Here is a 24,208-nt window from a genome sequence, read left to right as displayed (position 1 = left end):
CCCGGCCGGTTTGAGAGACGACGACGCATGCTAAAAAGCGTTGAAAACAATATAATTGTCGGCAAAATACTAGCCAGATGCATTTTAATTGATAGCCAAATTCGATTGCACAAGCTGTCTAATGCGATTAAATGGCCGATCTGGTTGGAGGGGGGGAAGCAATGACGTTCCAATGCAGCAGAGCGGGACAAGGCACCGTGGTAAGTAGTTTACTGGAGCCCCAATTCGAACACCACATTCGATTAACTCTGATCGGGTAGCAATAAATGGCGTTTATTATCACACCAAATCGGACGACAATCGGAGAGGCGGCGACGACGCCGTTGCAGCCAAGGATAGGCTACCTAAAAACCGGCTCGGATGCTAACTGCTAGCGCGGCTAGATAGCAGATTTTCACTTGTCAGCTAGCGTGACGCCATTTTGGATCAACCGGTGCGGCGTTTGCGTCGCGGGGAGAAAAAAAAATCCGCCCTACCTTCACCAAGGCACCGTCAGTTTTGTAAATGTTTTGTGACTACCAAAGGAAAAAAAGGAAACGGTGCTAAAGACAGGCGCTGAGTGGGCTTTCTGGCGGCAAACAGGTTGGCGAGGAGGAGCAGAAAGATGAGCGCAAAACAAAGCACACGCATCAATCTCTCCCTTTTGCTCGCTCGGGCTTGATTGAGTTAGCTGCCTAGCCGTTGCGCTTAATGTGGGGGCACGCGAGTCGCCAATCAAAGAGGTTCGTATCGGTGACGTATATTGTTGCTGCGCCGATTCAGACCAATTAAAAACTAGAAACACATTATGAGGCGTTACCGATGGGAACATCAGCCAATTAAATACTTTGCATTAATACAAGGGACCGCCCTCTTTTGGCTGATTGACGTCCAATTTAACATCTGCAGTGCAGGAAACTTGTATTGTGTTGATTGCTCTTCATAAATACAAAGTGAGCCATCGGTTATGATATGCACTGGAAATGTGGAAAATAATTTATTAAATGTGAGGAATTACTAATTTGTCAGCACATTAAAGTTTATGCAATTCTACTAATTCTACAGTTTTCCTTTCATCATCATTATTAATCTGGTTTTAATGCACAGAAATTAAGCAGTCGGACATACGATGAATAAAAAAAACGTAGGTAAAAATTATTATTTGAATTATGGATAGAAAGTATAGACAAAATCGTAGCTTTTAACAAGTTGTTCTATGTAATTTAAATTGAATCGTATTAGCTTTAAAAAATAATAAAATAATATCTTATTAAATGCTACTTTTGTTTAATTAACGCTGAGGATAGGCTAATTAAAAGTGAAATGAAAAAAAATGAAAGAAAAAAACTATTATCATATAGTTAACAGTTTAAGCTTTTGTCACACGAGATTTAAGGACTGGTTTACATTATAGCTCGGTCTCCACTAGAGTGCAGACTAGTCCTTCCTATTGAGAAGAAACCTGATGTATAAAAGATGGACCTTTTGCCTCATTATGGGATGCACCCACAAGACCCTCTTTTAAAGCCACAATCAACCACACCAGTCAACGTAATTATCGCTTTAATTAGCCGTGCATCTTGCTTCCATATCTGAAGAGGAGGATGAAGACGAGGAAGAACGAGGAGAAGATGCAACTCAGCCGCAAATTGATTCGTGGCACATTCTAATTGTTTCAAAGAGGCATAAACCAGAGAGTATTCAGGCGTGAGGCTAAAATTATTCCAGTATTTAAATATGCTGACCATAAACATTCCCTTTTGAACAGACTATTTTTCTACACATAGAAAATAATAGTCTAGAAATACAGCAGCTTCTAGTTACTAATCTGCCCCTAACACAAGCCAATTTTGCCATGGCAAGAAATATGATGTAAAAAAAAAAAATAGTCTCTTGATCATTTGGGTATTTTGACATGCCACAGACATTTTATAAAGACACCTGGAAACTTTTCAATTGTGTGTTTAAAAAAAGCCCAATAGAGTACGTCTCCTTTAACAAGACCTCTGTGTATTTTTAAAATAAGAATCAGACGCTGATAAGGAACTAAAATGGATTCCGGTGTAAGATGTGACAAGCGTGACCTTCTCCAAACATGCTTTTGTTATAACAAAGTGCAAGTTCTTGCAGTTTAGGGGTGTCAGGCAATTACAATTTGTAATCGTAATTCATCGCATGACTTCAAATGGTTAACTCACGATTAATCACACATTTTATATCTGTTCTAAATGTAGAATAAAATGTACAATAATTTCTAAGTTTTCATACTCTTGTGAGCATAATAGTGGGATTTTTTTTAAACTACTAGAAATATGGCTGCATCTTTTAGTCATTGAAATAGTAATTTTATGGTAATTCGTAAAATTGAGTTACAAAAAAAAGATGTCCTGTACTGTAAAACAAACAAACAAGTGTGATATTGGTTTATGTTGAGGTCATTTTTTCTGCCACTAGATGGCATAACTGTATTTGTCAGACGTTGGCGACAGCTCAGTGCATTTTTCTTTTCATATTAAGAGCTATCAAATCTTTAACATGAAGTAACTTGTGAAATTCTGCACATTTTTAAAATTGTAAAATACAACTTAACCCCAGTATCCACTAATATTAATTTTGTCACCGAAAACTAAACAAAAATGATTTAAAAAAACTAGACTAGACTAAAACCCTCATTAATCAACAATAACTGTGACTAAATCAGTATGCATTTTTGTCATTTTTAGTGAAGACGAGATGAATTCATAAAAACTGGAATAAAATGTATGGACATTTTAGTTCATGAATAAAAAAGAGACGAAAATTATTTGATTTTGTAAAATTTTATCTGTGTTAATCTGTCATGTGACACACAGTGACACACCCCCTTTCAATTCTGCAGCTAGCGAGTGCAACATGCACAAACACATGGGACAGACAGGAGGTGGATTCACGTTAAAGGTAAAAAAAATTAAAAAAAATTATGTTATAACGTATCATTAATCCCAACGGCTATAATGTTCCAACATTAATGTTAATCCGACCGCTAACTAATGCTGGCTAATTTACTAGCTCATAGCATGGAGCCATAGTAGCCACTTGTTGATATACTGTAATTGTGTCAAGTTGTTTTTCATCAAAAAAAGATGAGAGGAAATTTATATGTGAAATAGTTTAAGATTCGAAATGTTCAACATTATCTGCAGACAAAAATTATACAGGCGTTAACTGATTGTCCTGACTAAAACTACAATAGACTAAATAGTTGACAGTTTTTGTTGACTAAAACTTGACGAATAAAATTATGTTTTCTGGGACTAAAATAAAGACTATAATGCTAGATTTATAGTTGACTAAAAATGGACTAAATAAAAACGGAATGAGGTTGACTAACTATGATCAAAACTAACAAGCTGGATTGAAACTGGACTAAAACTGAGACAAAATTTAAAAATGGCGGATAAAATTAACACTTGTCTCCACAAATATATGCATCATTATTAAATTTATTACTGCAAAATTTTGATGTGGACGTGTCTGCTGCGTTGCGACTCAAGTTCCCCCAGTACAGGCTTTCCAAGTAACGGACGGTCATTTATCACGCGTTAAAAAAATTAGTGGCGTTAAAGGAACTTTAAATGAACTCTAAATTAACGCACGAATTTTGACACCCCTAATAAACACATTTTGCGTCACCATTCTCACCTCTCGAGGTCCAGTGAGTTAATTTGCTCCCGCAATGTCAGGCACAGTGTGCGCTTCGACTGCTCGGATTTTAATGGGAATGGTGGGAGCCGCTTCAATTGGCTGGGAGTCGGCTGTGTTCCGTCCCAAAAGTGCACAACGGTGCAAATGCAACCTTACACTGAATTGTCATATACAGTATATTGAAGAAAACAGCCGTCTGCCATAGCGGCTATTACACAACTTTGCCATCAATGCTCATGCCTTTAAAAGAAAACAGCTTTTGAGTCATTGTGTGACTGATCTGTGACCTCAAGACTCATGCATGTAAAGAAAAACAGATATTGAATAGTTGTCTACTGTAGTGACTTATGCGCATACAGAAGGCTTAAGCGCAGTTTATTATTCAGTCTGCTGGTCTTTTGTGCTGTGAAATAGAAGAGAGCAGAACAGGATTGAGCCGGTTGGGTTGGGTTGTGGTGTAAGAGGGAGATAACCTTTTGTCAAATGACGTGATGAGTCTGTCAGATAGCGTGTAATTGATAGCGGGGGAGATTAAAAAAGAAGATATCGCCGTTGATTATCGATTCCCGTGTGAAGAGGGTCACCTGGCGCGCACTTTGTCAGAGGAGCGCTAGCGACGGTGGCAGATACTTTATTAGAGGCGAGGCGCGGTGGTGCGGGGATGTCAGTCAAGTGTTTTTGTATTCACATGCATACAATCTGACGTTTCCCTTAAAAAAGGGGGACTTTAAGAAAACTAGACTATTATATTCTATTATTATTATTGTAATATTGCTGAATATATTTTACATTTTATATTGTAATATTCTGTCTTTTTTCATGGAAAACTACATGATTTTACTCTCAAATTATCCTTGAAGACAAAAAAAAAATCGCATTTGATTCTTGTAAAATCTAGATTTTTTCCCCCTAAAAAATACAACTTTATTCTGACAGTCATGACTTTTTTTCTTGATAAAATATTATACTATGGTCTTAAAATTTGGACTTCTTCTAGGAATTTTTTTTTCAACTTCATTGTATAATAGTGATTTTTTTCCTCCCCCCAAAATCACCCTTTTTTGAGAAATTATGTTTGCCTCGTAATATTGTGATCTTTTCTTCATATTATATTATATTATATTATATTATATTATATTATATTATATTATATTATATTATATTATATTATATTATATTATATTATAAATAGTTCAGGTCAGCCATGTTATGTTTCTGCACAAATAACAGTTTTTTTCTAGCTGCCATTTTGTCTATTTGTGAGATCATTCCATTCTTCTTCTGTCCCACAATAATCCAAGCAACTGGGCTCTAGGTGGCGGAGTGGTACCGTCACTTGCCTACGATGCAGGTTGGCGTGGGTTCGCTTTCCCGCCTGGGAGACCACATTTGTTTGTGTGAGTGTGTGAAAAAAATAAAATAAAATTAAAATAATCCAAGTAACTGTGTGCAGAGAAAATAAACTGCAGCAAACTATTCCCATCAAGCTGAAAAATTGTTTGACATTTTCTGGATAAGACGATCAATTAACATTCATGCACTGTAGTCCAACCTGATCGACTCATTAACTGATTAAACATAACCAGACATGAACTCCTAATCTGTTTTCCTTCACAAAACAGCTGCTAAGGTTCCAATGTGAGGCCTGTAGGCTCCGCTGTGCTAATCTGGTTTTTCATTTGCCCGCCATCTTTATCTGAAGCATGCAGATCAAGGCAAACATTTGGCTCATTTGTCTATTAAATCCCAATGGCCGCATCACGCTCTGTGCTTTTGCTTGTTAAAACACCAACAAGCGGCTAGACCAGGCATTATAAGCCTTTATCATCAGTGCAGGCAATGTTCAAAGTCACATTTCAATATTTAAATGGTAACAAATTGAATCGGTTTCGTAGCCACACTCATTTCTAATCACAAATCGTCGTTTTCCATTGAAATGAATGGAAAGGCCGTTAATCTGTTCCAGCCCCTCAAAAAAAAAAACATCAACACATTTTTGTAAAGTGTTTTTAAGAAGAAAAATAGCTATGTATACAGTTGTACTGTATAAAACACACAATATTAAAATAATTAAACAGGATGTAAGAATAAAACATTTTTGTATCATAATTTCATGTGCGTATCTCATCCATCCATCCATCCATCCATTTTCTTAACCGCTTGTCCTCACAAGATTTGAGAGAGTATGATGCAATGAGTTGATTGTAAAAAATAAATAAATAATCCTTTGTTTTTGATGTAATATTACAGTTTCTTTTGCAGTACTCAACTTTGTATACTAATAAAAAACAGCTTTATTCTCACAAAAGTTTGACTTTTGCTGAGAGCAAATTCTTGACATCTCTCACCTGAGAAAAACATGACTAAAAGTATGATGTCATTTTCAAAAGTGGACCGTATGCTAAGCACAAGCAACACCAGGACACTCACATCATGAATTCAGCATTTTTTTCTTCTTTTGTCGTGTTGGAACTTCAATGCATTTCTTTCATTATGTCCCCCAAGAAGAAGACGATCCCATTTATTTTCTCCAGAACGGCGGAACCTGCCGGATGTTCCACTTGGGGAGCAACTGTCCACTTCGTTTACTTTTTCCATTTGTTAGGCTGTTGTGTGAACTTCGTGCGCCATCTGCGAGCGTTTCCTGTCGCAAAATACGAGTCGGCTGCTGGGAAAATACGATTTATTACACGTGTGAAAGGGGTGGTCCTGGTGGTCCGTGTGACCTCCTTTTGGTTTCAGCTGGCTCCCTCAAATGGTAAAGAACAACCAATAGAACTGAGGTCAACTAGCACTTAAATGCTAAAGTCCCCCCCCCCCACCCCCCCCCCCCCTGGCAGTCTCTAAAGCGGTAATAAGTTTTAAATTCTTTGAATGTAATTTCTGTGTTTTGTTGCTTACATTTTTATTTTATTTTCTTCTTTCAGTCTGTGTCCTGTTTTCTACTTTATTTATATTTATTTTTTAAATCTACTTCAAGCGGTTAAAAAAAATCTTCAAATTCATTTATTTTTATTTATTTTTAATTCTTTGTCTTGTTTGCTCATTGGCACTCAAGCAGTACAATTTTAATTATTTAACTTAAATTTAATGATTTGTTTTCTTCCAGTCTGTCCTGTTTTACATTTGCTGCTCGAGTGGTAAAAAAATAAAAATAAAAAATAAATATATATATATATATATATATATATATATATATTATATATATATATATTGTTTTCATTTGGCCCTTGCCATTTATTTATTTATTAACAATCTTAAAATGTATAGATCAACCCCAACCCCACCCCCCCCCCCCCCCCCCCGTCTTTTTTTGTGTTTTCTATTCAGGCACTGGGGCAGTAAGAAAAAAAGGAACTATCAAATTTAAAGGTGTTTTTTTATAACCGCCTGCCAATATTTTTCCCCTTTTGTTTTTGTCACCTGAGCAGTAAAAAACAAAGTCATAAAAGGTATTGATTTTTTCATCTTTTCAGTCAGTCTCTGTCTAGTACTTTTCCCCTCCCTGTCGTCTTGTATTTTTAACTTTAATTTTGCAGTCATTTTCCTGGCACTGAAACAGTTCTGTCACCTGACCCCTTTTCTCTTTTGAGACAGTTTGCAGGCCCAGACGCATCAATGGCGGTAAACCCCCGCTGCGGTTTGTGAGCTGGGCTCTATTGATCCGCCTCTGAGAAGATAACCTGCAGACATTTGTCTGGTGTTAACCGCGACGACTGTATAATTATTCATTGTGCGCCTCCAACCTGCTGCTCTTTGTGTTGAAATGCCAAAACACCTGGTTTCTATTCGGCACTCCAAATAGAGTCTGTTCAAAAAGCGGTACTGTAGCAGTAAAGTACCCTTCAAAATTGGAACGCCTAACCTTTTTGTTTCTATTCTGGACTCGAGCAGTTCAAGTGTTCATTTAATCTGCAACCATTGAAAGATTATTAAATGTCCAAGCAAAAATCCTGTTCATTTAAAAAAGTGGCATCGATACAGTCAAGTACTGTCGCAGGGGAATTTCCTAATCTTATTTCTATTCTGCACTCAAGCAGTAAAAAACAAAAAACAAACATAAAAAAAGTTTCATTTTCAAAATGTCTAAACAAGAACTATATCCATTAAAAGAAAAAGTGGTTACGTAGAGCAGGAGGAAAACGTGACTGCTGCTGCTGCAGAGCTAATAAAGGTGAAATACGTTGAGTATTGATCATGTGACCATGTGATTGACTCCCCCGGGGGCCCAGAGGGGGGAGGCGGGCGGCCCCCCTCATGGCCCGTATCCGCCGGTATCGATCGACGCTCGCAGGCGGGCTGCAGCTGCACAACAACAACAACACATCTGCTGCCAGAGACCTTTAACCCCTAATTGCTTGCTGAGTTTTAGCGTAGCATAGTTCTAGCTAACACCCCTTCTCCCCAACAGTGATCCTAACTACCTGTTTGGTGATGTTCCTTCCTTCTTCCTTCTCTTTAAAATGGGTTACAAACCTCAAAAGTATTTATATTTTTATTTTTTTATGTACGGTATACTGCTCGAGCGCAGAATAGAAGCAAGAAGGTTTGGCATTTCCATAGTGAAGGATTGGACTTTATTGTACCACTTTGTTTTTTCCCACTCACTGTTGGGGTCACAAGCGTCGTGATGACCTTCGAGGACACTGTTCTGAAATAATGACTGCTCGAGCGCCGAATAGAAGCCATAAGGTTTGACATTTGGAAAAGGTATTGTGCCATTTTTACGAGAAATAGGGTTCTCACTTCGATGTTCAATAATCTATGACCATTTGACATTCAATAATGATCAATATGAAATAACTACTGCTTGAGTGCCAAATAGAAACGAGATTGTTTGGCATTTCCACCATGAATCGTTTGACTATACTGAAGCTATTTTTTCAAACATGGATTCTTGCTTTAACATTCAATAATCCTCAAACATTTGAAGAGGATTTTTTTATTTTTTATTGCTCAAGTGTCGAATAGAAACAAGGGTTATCATTTACACTATAGGAGATACATCGGAAATTTGATAGATTTGGCACTCGGCAATTTTATTGTTCAAGCGCCAAATAGAAAGAAGTTTGTATGGCCATACCACTGTGAAGGGTATTTTATTGTGTTGCACTTTTTTTCTTCATCGAATATGTTTTTTGAGTATCTCAATAACCGCCCAAAATAATTGAATTCTCCTAAAAATCTTTTTAATGTTCTCTTCCATGCTTTATTTTTTCATTTCCCGTGTTCACAATTGCTGCCAAAACAATACAAATATGCCCCATACTCTTTGACGTCTACAAAAAATATGTAGCCTACGTTAGGTTGGTTTGCGACTGAACTGAGTGCGGTTTGGAAAATTAGGAATGTTTTTTGACGGTTTTGTATGATAGGTTAATTGAAGACTAACTTTTGTTAAACTTGCCGATTGTTCTTCTTTGCCAATAGTGTCGAGACACCAGTTCTTCGGCACTGCTTCTGCCTACTTTACCACCATTTAGGGATTAGCGCCCCCACAAACAGGTCAGGAGAGATTAAGTACTGACGGTGACAGCAAAGGATCACGAAAGTCATGGTTCGGATTGGATCACGGATTTGAGTCACAGATTGAATCGTTTTTTGGATCAGAAAACAAAACAAAACAAGATAAATTGATTTATTTTATAAAACACTTTCGCCCATTAAATAATAATAAAGAAATCAACTCAAAATGTCTAATTTGGAAAAATATTTAGGAACGCAACTTTAAGTGCAATAAGAGGCAGATACATTCTTATTTTATACCTTGTCTATGTATAAAATAACAAGGTATTAATGGCTTAAAGTTGGTTTTCCTAAAATCTAATGTCAATATTTGACATTTTGAGTTAAATGTTTTTATTGATTGGAACAGGTGTTTCATAAAATAAATGAAGACAAAGTTCTATTATCTTTTTTTTTTTATAATGAAAAAGACAAAGTGCAATTTAAGGCACATTCCCTTCCTTTAAACATGGAGAGTGAATTACAAAGTAGCCTCGGCGCAGGATATTGCTTGTGTCCAAATTCATAAGGCTGGGTCCTTCGAAGGCCGAATTTGTCGGCCACATGCTGCCACTCGACAGGACGCACGGACTTACATATAAATGGATTGTCAATGCTGCTTGTCGGTGGCGCATTGACCGACACTCCATTCATATGCCGTGTTGCGCCGGGAGTGAGTCATGCGGCCGACAAATTCGGCCTTCAGAGGACCCAGTCTTGTGAATTTGGACACAGGCATTGAAAAAGTAAAGAAAAAGTAAAGAAAGCCAGCCCTTTTTTGCACTTTAGGGCCACCGTACCAGCTAGGCACTAATGCTAACACTAGATGCTAGCCACTAACGTTGGAGTCTTGCGGCGTATCATACAATGATGATGTAATTAACTAGCGGTTTCTTAGCATCCTAAATTAGCGATTGAATATACTTTTGTGATGGCATTGTGAAAATGTTGGTAGAAAATATGTCATTTAACTCAAAACTTCGATATGTAAGCCAACACGTCGAAAAAGGAAGTCAAGATGGCGGTCATGTCGCATCGCAGACCCACTTCAAAGTAAAAGCCCACCAAGGCAATTGCATTGGCATCAATGTATTGTTTGGTAAAACTTTATTTTTGAAGTGAGCCTTGTTGTAGGTGGCGTGTTACGTTGAGTATGTTTCCAGCTTCATTGAAAATTCATTATGTGCTTTGCGCTGGTGTGCCGTCATAATATATCGATACTGCCGTTAGTGTGTGGATGTATTTATTGCAACAGAGAGCACAACAATATATTGCAATTTTTTTCCCCACCCCTCGGTGAAAGTGTTGAAACATGAACTGCCGACTAGAATTCTAACTACAGTGTAACCTCGGAGTTTGAACGTCTCGGAACTCATACAATTCGGACTTCAACCAAACAATCTGAGTAAAAAATGCCTCGTGAATACTCCTGGAGGTGCTCCATACTCATTTTGATTTTTCCACGACAATTTTCTTCGCCATGGGCCCAAAGAAAGACAACAGTGCCAGTGGCAGCAAAGAAAAATGTACAGTGCTACGAACTACAGTGGAATTAGGAAGGAGATTATCGTGCCGTTGTAACTACCGTGACTACTTCTGTAAATATTGGCACGAGCTGTTCAACAAGGGGCCTGACGTTAAACAACGCACACAAGGACCGCTGAGTAGTCTAACAATATGCCCAATGTAAAATACACAAACTGAACTAAAGCTAGCATTAACATAGCATTTATCATCCACTGATGCCATCACACCACAACAGGTAAGGTATGGTATTTTTATTGTTTGAATACTGTACTGTAAATGTAAAAAACATAAATATAAATTAAAATAGAAATTTTCTGTTTTTGGAGCTTGGGAACGGATTAATTGCATTTACATGATTTCCTATGGGAAAAAATGTTTGGGATGTTAAACAATTCGGACTTTGAACACTTCGCAGCAATTAATTATGTTCAAACTCCGAGGTACCACTGTCGTACTATTCTAGGGAATTAGCCTGCCTTCCTGATCTGCTAATCAATCTGTAAAAGAAAGGAAAACAAACGGCAAGTCTCTCCCTCCTTGTGCGGGAAATTTACGAGTTGCGAGGGCCGTCGTGCTCCCGTCTCATCGCTCCATGTTACGGCACAGGCCATGCATCACTTTTTGACAGCAATAATCACGCTGTCACTCGCGTGTACTGCCGCTGCGGTTAAATCACATTCCGTGTTGAAAGCGCTGCGGCGCAGTGATGAAATATTCAAATGTCGGAGTGGATGGTTGGTAATAATAATAAAAAAAAGAAAAGGGCCGGGAGCGATAAATGGGATTCAAGGGGGGACGATTCCAGCGTGACGGATGAGGCCAGGAAAGTAGGTCAGGAGCACAGGTTGGTGGACGGGGGCCCGAGTCTGGCATCGCGGGCCAGTTATGTCCCGCCTGTTGCCACTCTCACATCAACTTTACAGCCAGGACATGAATACAAGGAGAACAAATCAAACTAAATTGCCTTTGATCATCACACAGCACATACTGCACTTTAGGTTTGGTAAAGACTACAGTAAATGGTCTTTGATGTCTATGAAAACAAGCGCGGTTTGGGTCGTTGAAGACCACGGATTGTCTTTGATGTACTAACATGTACTTAGTTTATTGAAAAAAGATTGCGATGTTTAACAAAACTTACATTAACCTGTATAGGTTTGTTGATGGTTTAAACTTGTCTTTGATGTTGATTAAAAAATGTAAAATGACCTTTTGACTAAATTGAGTTTTGTTTGTTGACGTTCTATATTTGCCATTGACAAAAACGCGCATTAGGGTAATTGAAGACTAAATTGTCTTTGTCTACAAAACGTATACGTCAGGTTTCTCGGACACTGTAAATTTGATATTTACAAAAGTTATGTTTACAAAACGGAAAATCGTACATTGTGTGAGGTTTACAGAAGCATTAACTGAAGACTACAATGTTTTTTTATTGCACAAAAAAAGCACATTTAGTTAATCAAAGACAGAATTGTCTTTGCGTTTAACAAAACAGGCATGTTATCTTAATTGAGTTGTCACTAATATTTACAAAAATACATAAGAGCGTATGCATTCTTTTAAGTTTGTATAGGGGAAACTGAAAACGTCTTTGATGCTTATAAAAATTTTACCTGAAGACCTAACATTGTCTTTGATGTACATCATAGGTTAATTGAAGATGAAACGTTTTTGTTTACCAACACACAAAAGTACGATTGTGTTTGATGCTAGTTTACTAAGGACTAACACGGTTTTTGTTTTATTTGCATAACAGACATAACTAAACTATATTTGATGTTTACCAAAGTGCATCAGCTTAATTTAAAGTTTACAAAAACAAGTTGGGTTAATTTAAGACCACATTGACTTTGATGTTTTTCATTATTATTATTAACTGTATACTTGATTTTGACCGCTATCTTAGTTCATTTGAATGGTTAGGTGCAGGGCTGGACTGGCACAATAAAAATCCTCCCTGGCGTTTCCATTTAAACTCGCCAGCCTGGCCTGGCCTGGCCCCCGACGACTGACCACCCCGCCTAAAACATAGATCTGCCACTGATATTGTCTGATGTTGGTTCAGTTAGTTATCTATATTCAAAATGGATTAATGGACTACTCCCTCTAAATTGTGGACCGGTCTCTTGTAGTAAAATGGAGGAAAATAATAATTAAAATGCACCGCATCGGCCTCAAAAGACGCCGGCCCACCGGGCGTCTGCCCTGTTTGCCAGATGGCCAGTCCAGCCCTGCTTAGGTGGCAGTTTTAATTGTCTATCGTTAGCGACGCAACAGCTAGCTCATTTGTAATCATCAGCAACTTAACGACAAGTTGTCCCGCGCTCGGTTTCAAATGCTCTTTTTTTGCGGCGGCGCGATGCATCAAGTGCTAATGCTGGTGTCAGCCGTGCGATGTTGTGTCCTGGCCTAACGATGCGGATAAAAAAAACAAAAAAACAAGGCAGTTTTGACTTTGGAAGCGGGCCGCTGTAATTATCTGTCTCATAATGACGCCCATGACATTTCTTAATGGTCTTCCTGCCCATTTGTCAAACGCCAGTGCGCGAGAGAGAGCGTGTGTGGGGCGTAAACACAAAAAATGAAAGCACCACTGAAGAAGACGAGAAAGGACGAAATCATTTTTTGTTCTTTGTTGTGCTGCAATTAGAGCGGGCATCTTATTCGAGATCAATAGTTCAAAAGTGCCTTTGTGTGTTTAATTGTTTCTGCTGTGTCATACAAAATCAATAGGGTTCAACTTTCTCAGTGAGTGTGCGTGCGTATGTGATATCAATGCAAAATCAATCGGGTTCAAAAGTGGATGGTGATACGTGATACCATTAAAAAAAAAATCAACAGGGAACAACTTTTGGAGTGTCTTGTTTTTGCAACGTCATTCAAAATCAATAAAGTTCAACAACGGCAGTGTGTTTGAGTGAGGATGGCGATTACTCAAAAGTGATAGGGTTCAAAAGTGCCAGATTGTAATTTGCTGAAATGAGTTGAAATCAGCTCCTGCTGTGTGTTAGTATATCGCTCGTCTCAGCTGGAATCTTCTCCAAGAGACCAAAAATGTCTTCTCTTGGATATAAGCAAACAGTAGGAGGGGCATAGTGTGGCAGTCTCCCAAGCTGGAGGTCATAAGGTCATAAATTCGTTCCTAAAACGTGTTTTTTTTTCAATTCTTTATTCTACTTTCTTCCAAGAGTAAATATTAGGCTAATCTTGAACTGAGTCTATTTGGTTTCACTCTAAATAGAGTCAAACATTTAGTAAGCATTCACAATACCTATTAATTGCGACCTCAATCTGTCTGCTGTGTGGACGTAATGCGTCCCCAAAGTGACCCGCATGCGCAGAAGACGATACAGCGTCACTCACAATGCTGTGTTTGCAAAAGTAAATACGTATGGTCCAGTGTGTCAGGGCCACACACTAAATTATAAGTCTATCGTCAGAGGTAGAAATAATATTTTGTGGAAATAAGGCCAGCCTGTTCGAGCTCGTCATCGTACGGAGATGACCTAAACCACCCCCCCCCCCACGCCCCCCCAGCCTTTCCAACGATGATGTCAGTCATTGCCGCGCGTATTTAATGATAATTGAGCTGTCAACTTTATGCTTCAAGTTTAAGTGATTACATTATAGTTCGGCTACGTATCCGATCTAGGGCCACATATGAAAGTGACCCAGGTCGGATATGAAAAAAATCGGAATTGAGCCATTCAGATTGACATAAAAAAAAAAGTCAGATACAGGTCACATTTGCCTGCAGTGTGCCACGAACTCAGAATTTACTATGTACTTGCCAGCACCAGAATATGTCAAATGATGAACTAGCTCTATGAAACCCTACAATGTGCGTTCAGAAAAAAAATAGTAGTGAGACTGTCTTTTGACACCGTCTGCCACTCCATCCCGACCACCAAGTAGTCTCAGTCATATCTCGCCAACTGGACACAGTTTGTCACTATGAACTACTCCAGCTCCCCTCCTGCCCCAGTCAATCAAGGAGTGCCTCAAGGCTCTATCCTTGGGCCTCTCCTCTTCACCATCTACATGTTTCTCCTTGGTTAGATTATTCCACAGCATGGACTTCATTTTCATTGTTATGCTGACGATACTTTACCAGTGAGCGTTTTACTGTATGGTAACATGAGTGAATAACATTCAAAATCAGTCGGGATCAACTTTCCCAGTATGTTTTGTTGTGCCTGTATGAGAGTGGATATGGAATATTATTCAAAATCAATATGGCGGATACAACATATTGTTCAATGAAAAGTTGTGTGCAGTGGGAGAAAAGATGCTGACTGGTCTTACCCTCTCAAACGAGGACGATGTGGCAGCAAAGGTGAACGCCCTGCTGTCTGCTGACCCAGCACTTAATGGGATAGGTCGCCCGAGTCAGCATATGGGTAGGTGGTGGCGGTGGTGGTGGTGGTGGGGAGGGGGGGGGGGGGTCTTATCCCGGGATAGAGCCGTCCACTTTATCTTTGGCCCCTACCTTGGCGCTGAAACGTTTCCTGGTCAGACAGTGATGAAGCACCGAAACGCCTGGGGAAAAAAAGGTCATCGCTTCCCTACATGCAAGACTCGGAGGGGGGAACGGGACCTCCCCAGCTGCATGCACCTAACTCTTAATGGGGGCGCTAACTTGCCGCCATTTGTCTTTTTCTGACACATTTCTGCACTGATATCCAGAAGTAAGTAGATGATTATGAGCAGGATCAACAGGTAGCAAATAGAGGGATGGATCCTTGGGAATGGGATAAGTGGTCGAAAATTGAGGGATGGATAGAAAATGGATGGATGGATGTTAGAAAAGCAGAGTGGAAGAAAACAGATGGACGGACCTTTAGGAACAGGATACGGAGAGGAAAACCGATGTATTTATGTTTGGTGTTAGAAAATGGATGGAAGGATTGTTTGAGAGTATGTTACTACAACAAAAGCATTTTGTGGTTGGTATAAAAAGTCTACACACCCCTACTGAAATGCTGGGTTTTGTGTGGTAAATAATGAGACCGAAATGTAATAATTCAAAAACCTTTCCACCATTAATGCCACCTACCTTTACAACTCGATTAAAAAATAGATAAGAAATCAAATAAAAAACAAAAGCCCAGATTTTAAAAAAAAATCTTTGTATGGGATTTGAAACAGATCAACAATCTTTTTACACCTTCAGACCCATAAATGGTTGCATTGGACATGACATATTTGTGTGTCTAAACCAATAAAACGCATAATTTGGATGATGTCAACACTTCTGGTTCATGATTGGATCTCAACTAATCAATCACAATCACAAGTTGATTTGTATGATCATGTTAAAAATGTTGCATATAAGCAAGTAAGTTTGCAACACTTTACAGCCATATTATCCTGGCGTCCACTATAACAACTAAAAAGTTGCGATAACCCCCCCAAAAATGTCCAAGTTGTTCTTATGTGGGAAAAGAGTCCAAATCAGCACAAAAAAAGAAATACATTTTGCCCAGCAGAAAAAAGAATTGTTGAACCAATTTAAGAAAATTGCTTCAAGTGGTATAATCCAAAGTGAATATATTCATTATGACTTCAATAAACATAATATATTAACTTAATTCAATTGCGTGTTACCACTTGAAGCAATTTTATTAAGTTGGTCAACAATTCTCTGTTTAATCTTAAAAATTCTCTTTTTAGAGTGCAGTTAGGCGATTTTGTATCATTTTGCGTTTGCCTTTCTGGTGACCAACGGTTATTCGTTGCTTTTTAAGATACATTGCAGGATATACTGGGGTCACTATAGGGCATATAACCTGTACTCACTACACATTGAATCAAGACTACAAAATGGCAAACTCACTCTATGGGGCACTTTCTAGTGGATGGGGCTGGATTCGTCTCCTCTTCATTGACTCCTCCATGATGGCGGAAGACCAAAAGACTCTCAACCCGCTCTGAGGATGGAGACCACCTGCTGGGCCAACATCCAGCACCGCCTCTGACTTATTATCCTCTTTATCCCGGCTAAAGGTTGCGCTGTGTGCGTGCGTCTCTGTGTGTCTTGTTTGTGTGTGCGCGCGTGTGCGATGCATTTGTCCGCCCACAGTCCTCACGAGGGCCCTGCCAGCCTCGCTGCCAACTCTAAGCACTCTTATTTAGAGTGATGCATTTCCCTGGGCTTCCCTACTGGAGTGGACCCTCCATCAAACCTACTAGCACACACACGCACACACAGTGTCCGCTCCAATTCCTGTGTGTGTGTGCGTGTGTGGTATCAAGGGGAAGTTCTCTTAAGACAGGCTGCTACATACAGTACACAACTAAAATTCAAATAACAATCTGTTCAGGCATGCCAATCGACTTTTGCAAGGGTTAGGGTCACGTGAAAAAATAGAATACAAAAAAAAAAAAGGAGATTCAAGCCCTTTCTGAAAAAAAAGTTGTGTAGAAAAAGTGGGAAAAAAGAAATATTTTAGAGAATAAAGTAATTTTTGCTGGATGATATTTTCAGGGATTTTTTATTTTATTTTTATTTTTTGAGAGACAAGTATTATTCTTTAGAAGGAAACGTTGTATGTGTCCACAAGCAAATAGTTGTATTTGAGAAAACAACATTCCTCCAAGCACGCGGCGTCCTACCCCTGTAAAGTGACCTTTTATCCATCTTATATTGTTTTAGAAATTCTCAAGAGCAAAAACGTATTATTATTATCCTGACAGTCTGCATCTCCCTTTACGCATGCATTCCATTTATAAGACACAAACGTGCGCACACACATAAACCCCTTAGCAAATACCAATCTGTTTAGAAATGCTATTCGACCAATGTTGTTTGAGCCACAATAAAAAAAATTTAAAGTGGCATATTTCATTTTTATCATTTATAGTTATGTATTCCGTTCGGAAATTGTCATAATCACACAGCAAGAGTCCTCCTGTCAAACTTACACATAAAACAAAAATAATTAAATATCATCATAATAATAATAATAATAATAATGAGCAAAAAAACAAACAAAATGTTCAACCTAACCATAACAAACATTTATTAGCTTAACGCTAACATCATGTAAAGTGCCATCGACGGGCTAAAGGAAATTAGCATAAATGCTATAATAATTAAAAACCTTAAAACAGTTCAGGGGAGGTAAAGGGTAAGCAAACAATTCTTTACCTGATGTTTTATGGTTTGAACGAAGCAGCAAAATCCACCTGTTTTTATCCATCTCAGGGGCAACCATTTTGCCACGCGACGACTGAAAATGACATCTCAGTTGCTCATGGCTCAGGTAATGGCCAATCACGGCTCATCTATTTTCTGGGTTTGGTCATGTGATGTTTGCAAGGTGAGCCCTTATGCTGCATTCGTGGATGGTCGGAAGTCAGGTACATCCGAGTTGATATTTTCCGCAGTTCTGACCTGAAAGCGTTCGAGGCGAAAGTAAACAACCAAAATGGCGGACGCCGGATAGTGATAAATTGTTTTTTATTTTGGTCCTCAAAACTCATTTTGACTTCCAGCAAACTTACCTTCTCGCAATTTTGCTTCATTTATTGTTTTAATCTTATTTCATAAGCATTCCATACAGTTCAGTAGTTCACCGTATTTGATACTCGAGTAAATTATGGTTTGCCATTCATGGTCTGTGTTTCCAAAGGGGTCGCCGTTGTAGAGTGACGTCACTTGTAGTCCGTCGGTGAAGTCGGGTTCCTTTTTTTTTCCAACTTCACAAGTGGAATTTCCAAGTTCAAGGGGGCGTTCCTGTACACACTTTCTGGTTTGAACTCAGAAAAATCTGACTTCCGACCATTCTCGAATGCAGCATTATAGACACTGTGATGTCATTTTCAATCAACAGGAAGTGGCAGTAGCCTAAAGGGCAAAATGGCCGCCCACTGAGATGAGTAAAAACAGGTGGATTTTGAAGCTTAATTCATATTCCACAAACACAATATTAACTCATTCACTGCCATTGACGGCTATAGACGTCAAAAATTTATTTGAACTATTTCTATTAGTTTAACCCCCCCCCCCCACTTTTGTTAATAAGAGTATGAAAACCTAGGGAAAACAATTATTGTACATTTAGAACAGATATAAAATGTGTGATTATTCGTGAGTTAACTAGTGAAGTCATGCAATTAATTTCAATTAAAAGATTTAATCGCCTGACGCCCCTAATTTTTAATAATCTTTTGTTTTTCTTTTTTATCGCGTCAGGTGATTTTTTAAAAATTGTAATTAATCGCATGACTTCAATAGTTAATTCATGATTAATTACAAATCTGTTCAAAATGTACAATAAAAATAGTTTCTAGGTTTTTATATTCTTGTTAACAAATGTAGGAAAGTTTTTAAACTAATAAAAATAGTTAAAATTAATTTTTGACGTCTATAGCCGTCAATGGCAGTGAATGAGTTAATCAGAATTTTGATTAGTGGAGCTGCATATAATTGTAAAAAAATAATAATAATTTGGGGGACTCGACTTCCCCTTCACACATGGAGCAGCAACACATACAGAGCATGCACTAACGCTCACAAGTCTCAACTCAAACTTGCTGAAGAATTACAAAACATTATTGATTGTATTTGAACTAACACATAATGTTTGTATGTCCGAAATGTTTGTGAGTCTTCATAAGTTGGGGAGTGCCTTTCAACACGATTGCTCAAAAATCCTCAAAATGTGTTTGGTAAGTGTGCGTGACGTGTTCATAATGCCCACACACTTTTACAGGTAGACGCACACGCACACCTACCTGCATAAAAGCATAGCGAGATAAAGCAGCTAGCGAGGAGACGCGGCAGGAATGAGAGATGAGCGCGTGGGACGGTGTGAGGCGTCCCTGAGAGTTTGGGCTTTGAAAGCAGCTCATTCACATTTGAATCACACCGCAGGCTCAATTAATCACGGCACAGTTTAAGGGTGAAAGTGATGAATATTCACGCACCGAGCCGCTCGACTTCTGACCCCCGCCGGATAATATTCCCACGCATCCCCATTCCGCCGCTGCCGACCCTCCTCAAGGTCTTCCAAGGCTCTTTCTTTGGTGGTCTCACGTGCTCAAGATGTCTGCCTTGCACATGATATAGCAGCTTTCAGTTGGTGCGCTTGAAGGATGATTTGCTTTTGGACGTGTATAAAATATGTTTTCATTTTATGTTTAATTGTATAAATTTCACTATTTTAGTTATGAATGATGTATTATATTATTTATTTTGTTATTGAATTATTTTATTTCATGTGCTTTTATTATTTTATATTTGATTCTATTTTCTTATTTGAATTTTTACATTTTGATAAACATTTTTTACATAATTTTAATTTTTTTCAGTTCATCATGTACTTTTTTGTTTTATTATTTTAATTGAATGAATTTACATACTGTATATATACATACATGCATGCTGTATATATTTATTTATTGATTTTTTTGGACAATTTCATTATTTAGGTGTTAATGTATTGACAAGATTTTTTTGTTGAAGAGATAAAAGAATCCAATTTAATTGTTTTTAGAATCTTAAATTTTTCTTGATTAAATAGTGCTTCCTTGTGATATGAGTCGGAGTAACCCAATTTACAGATTTTTCACCACATTTTTTCTTGCTTCAACTTGAGGGCAGCAAATATTAAAAAAAAAGAGTCTTCCAACTGCTTATTGCGGAAGAGAAAGAGGACTAGACATAATGTGTATAAAACAACCACAACACTTTGCCTTTAAGTCCGCTATCCTAATGTTAACACATAATGAGAAACACCATAGACGGGCTAATAAATAGCATCTATATGGCAGCCATAATGCTTTAAGGAATAGGTTTGAACCAAAAATGGTGCAGCAATAAATGTAAACAAACAATAGAATAATATTCACTGGCATATATTCTTTATCCTTTTAAAAAAAATACAAACATTACTGCATCTTACTTAGTCACACGATCACATATTATTGAGTGGTATGTTCCTTATTAAAAATTACATGACAAGTTTAAAAAATTTTTTTTTAAGAAGGGCTGGAACATATTTATGACATTTCCATTCTTTTAAATGAGGAAAGGTGATCATCTACTGCTGATTTAGTTGAAGTGTTAAAAAGCGTAGAGGAAAAGCCGTGGAGTCTGCAGCGTTCGGGTCATTTGTCACGGCACACAAAGTCCCCGTCTTGGAGTCCCGGCCCACTTGTGCAGCCGAGCAACCTGCGCTTCTGACCCACTTTCTGACCTCATCCGTCACGCCAGACTCCCGTTCGTTTCCCAAGAATCCAATTTAGTCCCGCTGCGCTCCTATGTCATCATTGCCAAACCCCCACCCCCCCCCCCCCTCCACTTTGGCCATTTGAATATTTCATTATAGAGACGTAACACAGTTAAATATGCCGCAGGATGGGATTCATACGAGGTGCGATACAGACGGGTGAAGGGAATGAGGTGTTCTGACGTCTTATTATGGGCGACCCGAAGAATTATCATGGTGTGAGGGAAGAACAGCGCCACCTGATGACCTCGCTGCAGGCAACCAGACTGAATTGATTTTAAAGGCTGACTCTCGGGAGCTTTCAAATGGATCTGTGGCTCCTAAGCAGCCGCTTTAACGCGGTTCTGTGGGAAAGATAGCAGCGTTGAGACATTTCTTAAAAAACGAGAAAGGAATTTGTAGAAAAGAGAAAGAAAAAATAATCAGTGGGGGGAAAATAGTGAGAACTCATGTTTGACTTCATCCAGGAAAATTGTTGCAACTAATGATTATTTTAATAATTGATTAATGTATCGATTATTTTTTTTATTCCTTCAGTTAAATGGAGGACATTATTTCAATATGACATGGATTGATTTTGATCTAACAAATGGTATATGGTCCGTAACATCCGTCAGAAAATTGGCACAAGTATTGATCATTGTTTTCCAAAGTAAAAGCAGATATTTGCAAATGTCTCATTTTGATTCAACACATTTACTGCTGAGGGGCTGAAATTCTTAGGATTTGGACAATGTTAGAATGCATAAGTTCTCTAAACAATTAACTGATTATCAAAATAGTTGTAAAATAATTTCAATTTGTTGTCTATTAATCACTGCCTTCTAATTGTATTATTTCAAGAAAAACATCATGGTTTTCAAGAATAAAAATGAAAATGAAATGACAATTAAAACGATGATGAAAACATTTTCAGGGCAAAACAAGTTTTTTATTTCTTTCAAGAATAAAAGTCAGATTTCGAGAAAAAAATTCAAATATTTTTAGAGATAGTCATGATTTTTCAGACAGGTAAGTTTCTCACCCCTTTTTGATTTTTAATCCATTGAATGTTCCCAAAAATAATAACTGAAACCGATACATTTTGTGTTTTAGTAACACTGTATTTCCAATAAGCCATGTAGCAACACCGGTTGGAATCCGGGTCACGACACCAATTGAAAAGTCCTGATCCAACTTTTACCGGTCCTGTTCTCATTAATGCTCGCATTGCCAGCTTAGTATTGCTAGTGTTGCTAGTTTGTTTACTTGACCATTATGAATGGTCACGTAGTCCTGCCCGGGATGAATAGTGGAATGAGGCTACATTTAAGTTGAAAATCAAGGAAAGAAACTAAGTTGAATTTCGACGTTGCTGATATAGACGCCAGCTTGACAGAACGCGGGTCGATGTTTTTATCAACAACTTTGTTGACGAACAACACGCCGAAACAGCGATTCCCTTCGCTTCCCTCCCCCTCCCCTTCGATCCAAGTATCAGAAGATTAAAAAGAAACAATTCCCTATTGATTTCCTGCTGCAGGCGCTCTGGCATGGCACACTTGTTTTGTTTATTGCGAATCACAACAGAGCAAGCGCAGTGGGGAAAGTGGAGTCATTACAAATGCAAATTTCCAATAAGTGCCTGCGAGCTCTTGCGCGAAAAAAAAAAGAAAGGATATAATTACAGCGCTGCCTTCATTACCTTTTACAGGCGGACCGACGGCCCCGATTTGGCCCAGCAAACCAATGGAAAAAGCCCCTGCCAGCGTGACATTTGAATTAAACTGATTACGACGGGGGAGTTGTGAGGGGGGGGGGGGGGGGGGGGGGTTGCCGAGAGCCGGCCTAAGTTTGAAGTGGCTCCTCTGGAACACTTTATTAGCGCTCTTAAAACGCAGCGTGACCGCGCTGGCTTGGCGACTGGCTGGGTCATTATCCGTTTCATGATGAGCACCGAGGGTTCACGCGTTAAACGTCGATCACGAGTTGCGTCGCCTTCAGGCACTCTGTGAAATATAATAGAAAGGAGATTTTGGAAAAGTTTAATTTATTCCTATTGAACAAAAAAAAAGAGTGTATTATTGTGATTGTACTTGTAATTGTTGTTGGGCTTCAAAAGAACAAATTTGTACTTTTTTCTACAAAATGACCCAATTTTTTGACACAAGTAAAGGATCTGACCAATAATTATGAATTGTTTTAATTGTTTTATACTAAAAGACCCATTTCTTGACTCAAAGTTGGGTCAAATTGACCCATAAAGTGGATCGGTCCATTTTGTATTCATAATTGGGTTACTTTTGACCCAACTCTTTTTAGAGTGTACACTAGCCACTTTTTTACTTCTGGAAATGGTTTTGTAAAATTGTTTTAACTTTAGATTTTTTTAACTGGTGCATTTATGAAACATTTTCAATATCAACATTTTTACATAATTTTCATACTGTATTTGTTTCATTTTGTAAATCCAATTTTGCTCTTGCAAATTTATTTTGACTGCGTGTACATTTCTTTATACTACTCTAATTATTTTTCGCACATTTGTCCTTTAGCAGCTTGCTTGTTTAGCTGGTTAGTTTGTTAGTTAATTGATCCATTAAGTGAATTAGTTTTCCCTTTGTCAATTAATCTGGAAGTGTGCTGGGTGGTTATTGGTTAATTACTTGGTTAGGTCACTAATTGGTTGACCTTTTACCTGCTAGCTCATTTGGTTATTTTTTTCATTGTCTATTTAGTTAGTCCATCCAGCTCCTCAGCTAGTTAGGTATTTGAGTAGCTCGTTTGTTTGTATACAGTTAGTTGTTAGGTTATTCCACTGATCGTCATTTGTTGAGTAGCTTGTGTGGTTAATCATATAGTTAGTTGATTTTTATTAAATTTTTTCTCAGCTAGTTAGATAGTTAGTATGTTCGTAGGTGAGTTGTTGGCTAGCTCGTTCATCTATCGGTCCTTTGTCGGCTCGTTAGTGTTTAATTCAACGCTCATTTTGAACGGCTATGCTGTGCAGATATTCAGATTTTTATGTTTTTGTCATGTTTCATGCTCAGCGGTGATGGTTTTTAATTGCGAGTGTGACTTTTATTTCACATTAAAAAAAAAACGACTTTGATGACGCCAGATTGACGACGAAGTGGCTCCACTTTAAAAAGCAATCTCGCTTTGTAACTGCCGTTTACAGAACAATCAAATGGACCAAAGGAACACTGATTAAAAAAGCAGCACTCAGTCAGTTCAATAGAAGCTTCAATAGAATCCTTTCATCCACTTCTCTTCAGTGGCGTTGCGACGGCGCA

At 38.3% G+C, this 24,208-nt stretch overlaps 1 long non-coding RNA gene across 1 annotated transcript; it reads left to right on the top strand.

Annotated features, from left to right (window-relative positions):
• Nucleotide 1: 1 nt before the first annotated feature.
• Nucleotides 2-17,014, top strand: LOC147175503 (uncharacterized). Its single transcript, XR_015094576.1, has 3 exons — nucleotides 2-200; nucleotides 2,858-2,916; nucleotides 16,554-17,014. It is a non-coding gene; the product is annotated as an uncharacterized LOC147175503 (long non-coding RNA).
• The last annotated feature ends 7,194 nt before the right edge of the window (nucleotides 17,015-24,208 follow it).

Source organism: Leptonotus elevatus, chromosome 4 (assembly GCF_054856555.1).
Source record: "Leptonotus elevatus isolate MCC_2025b chromosome 4, RoL_Lele_1.0, whole genome shotgun sequence".
Classification (NCBI taxonomy): Eukaryota; Metazoa; Chordata; class Actinopteri; order Syngnathiformes; family Syngnathidae; genus Leptonotus; species Leptonotus elevatus.
This window is presented reverse-complemented; position numbering and strand designations above follow the sequence as displayed.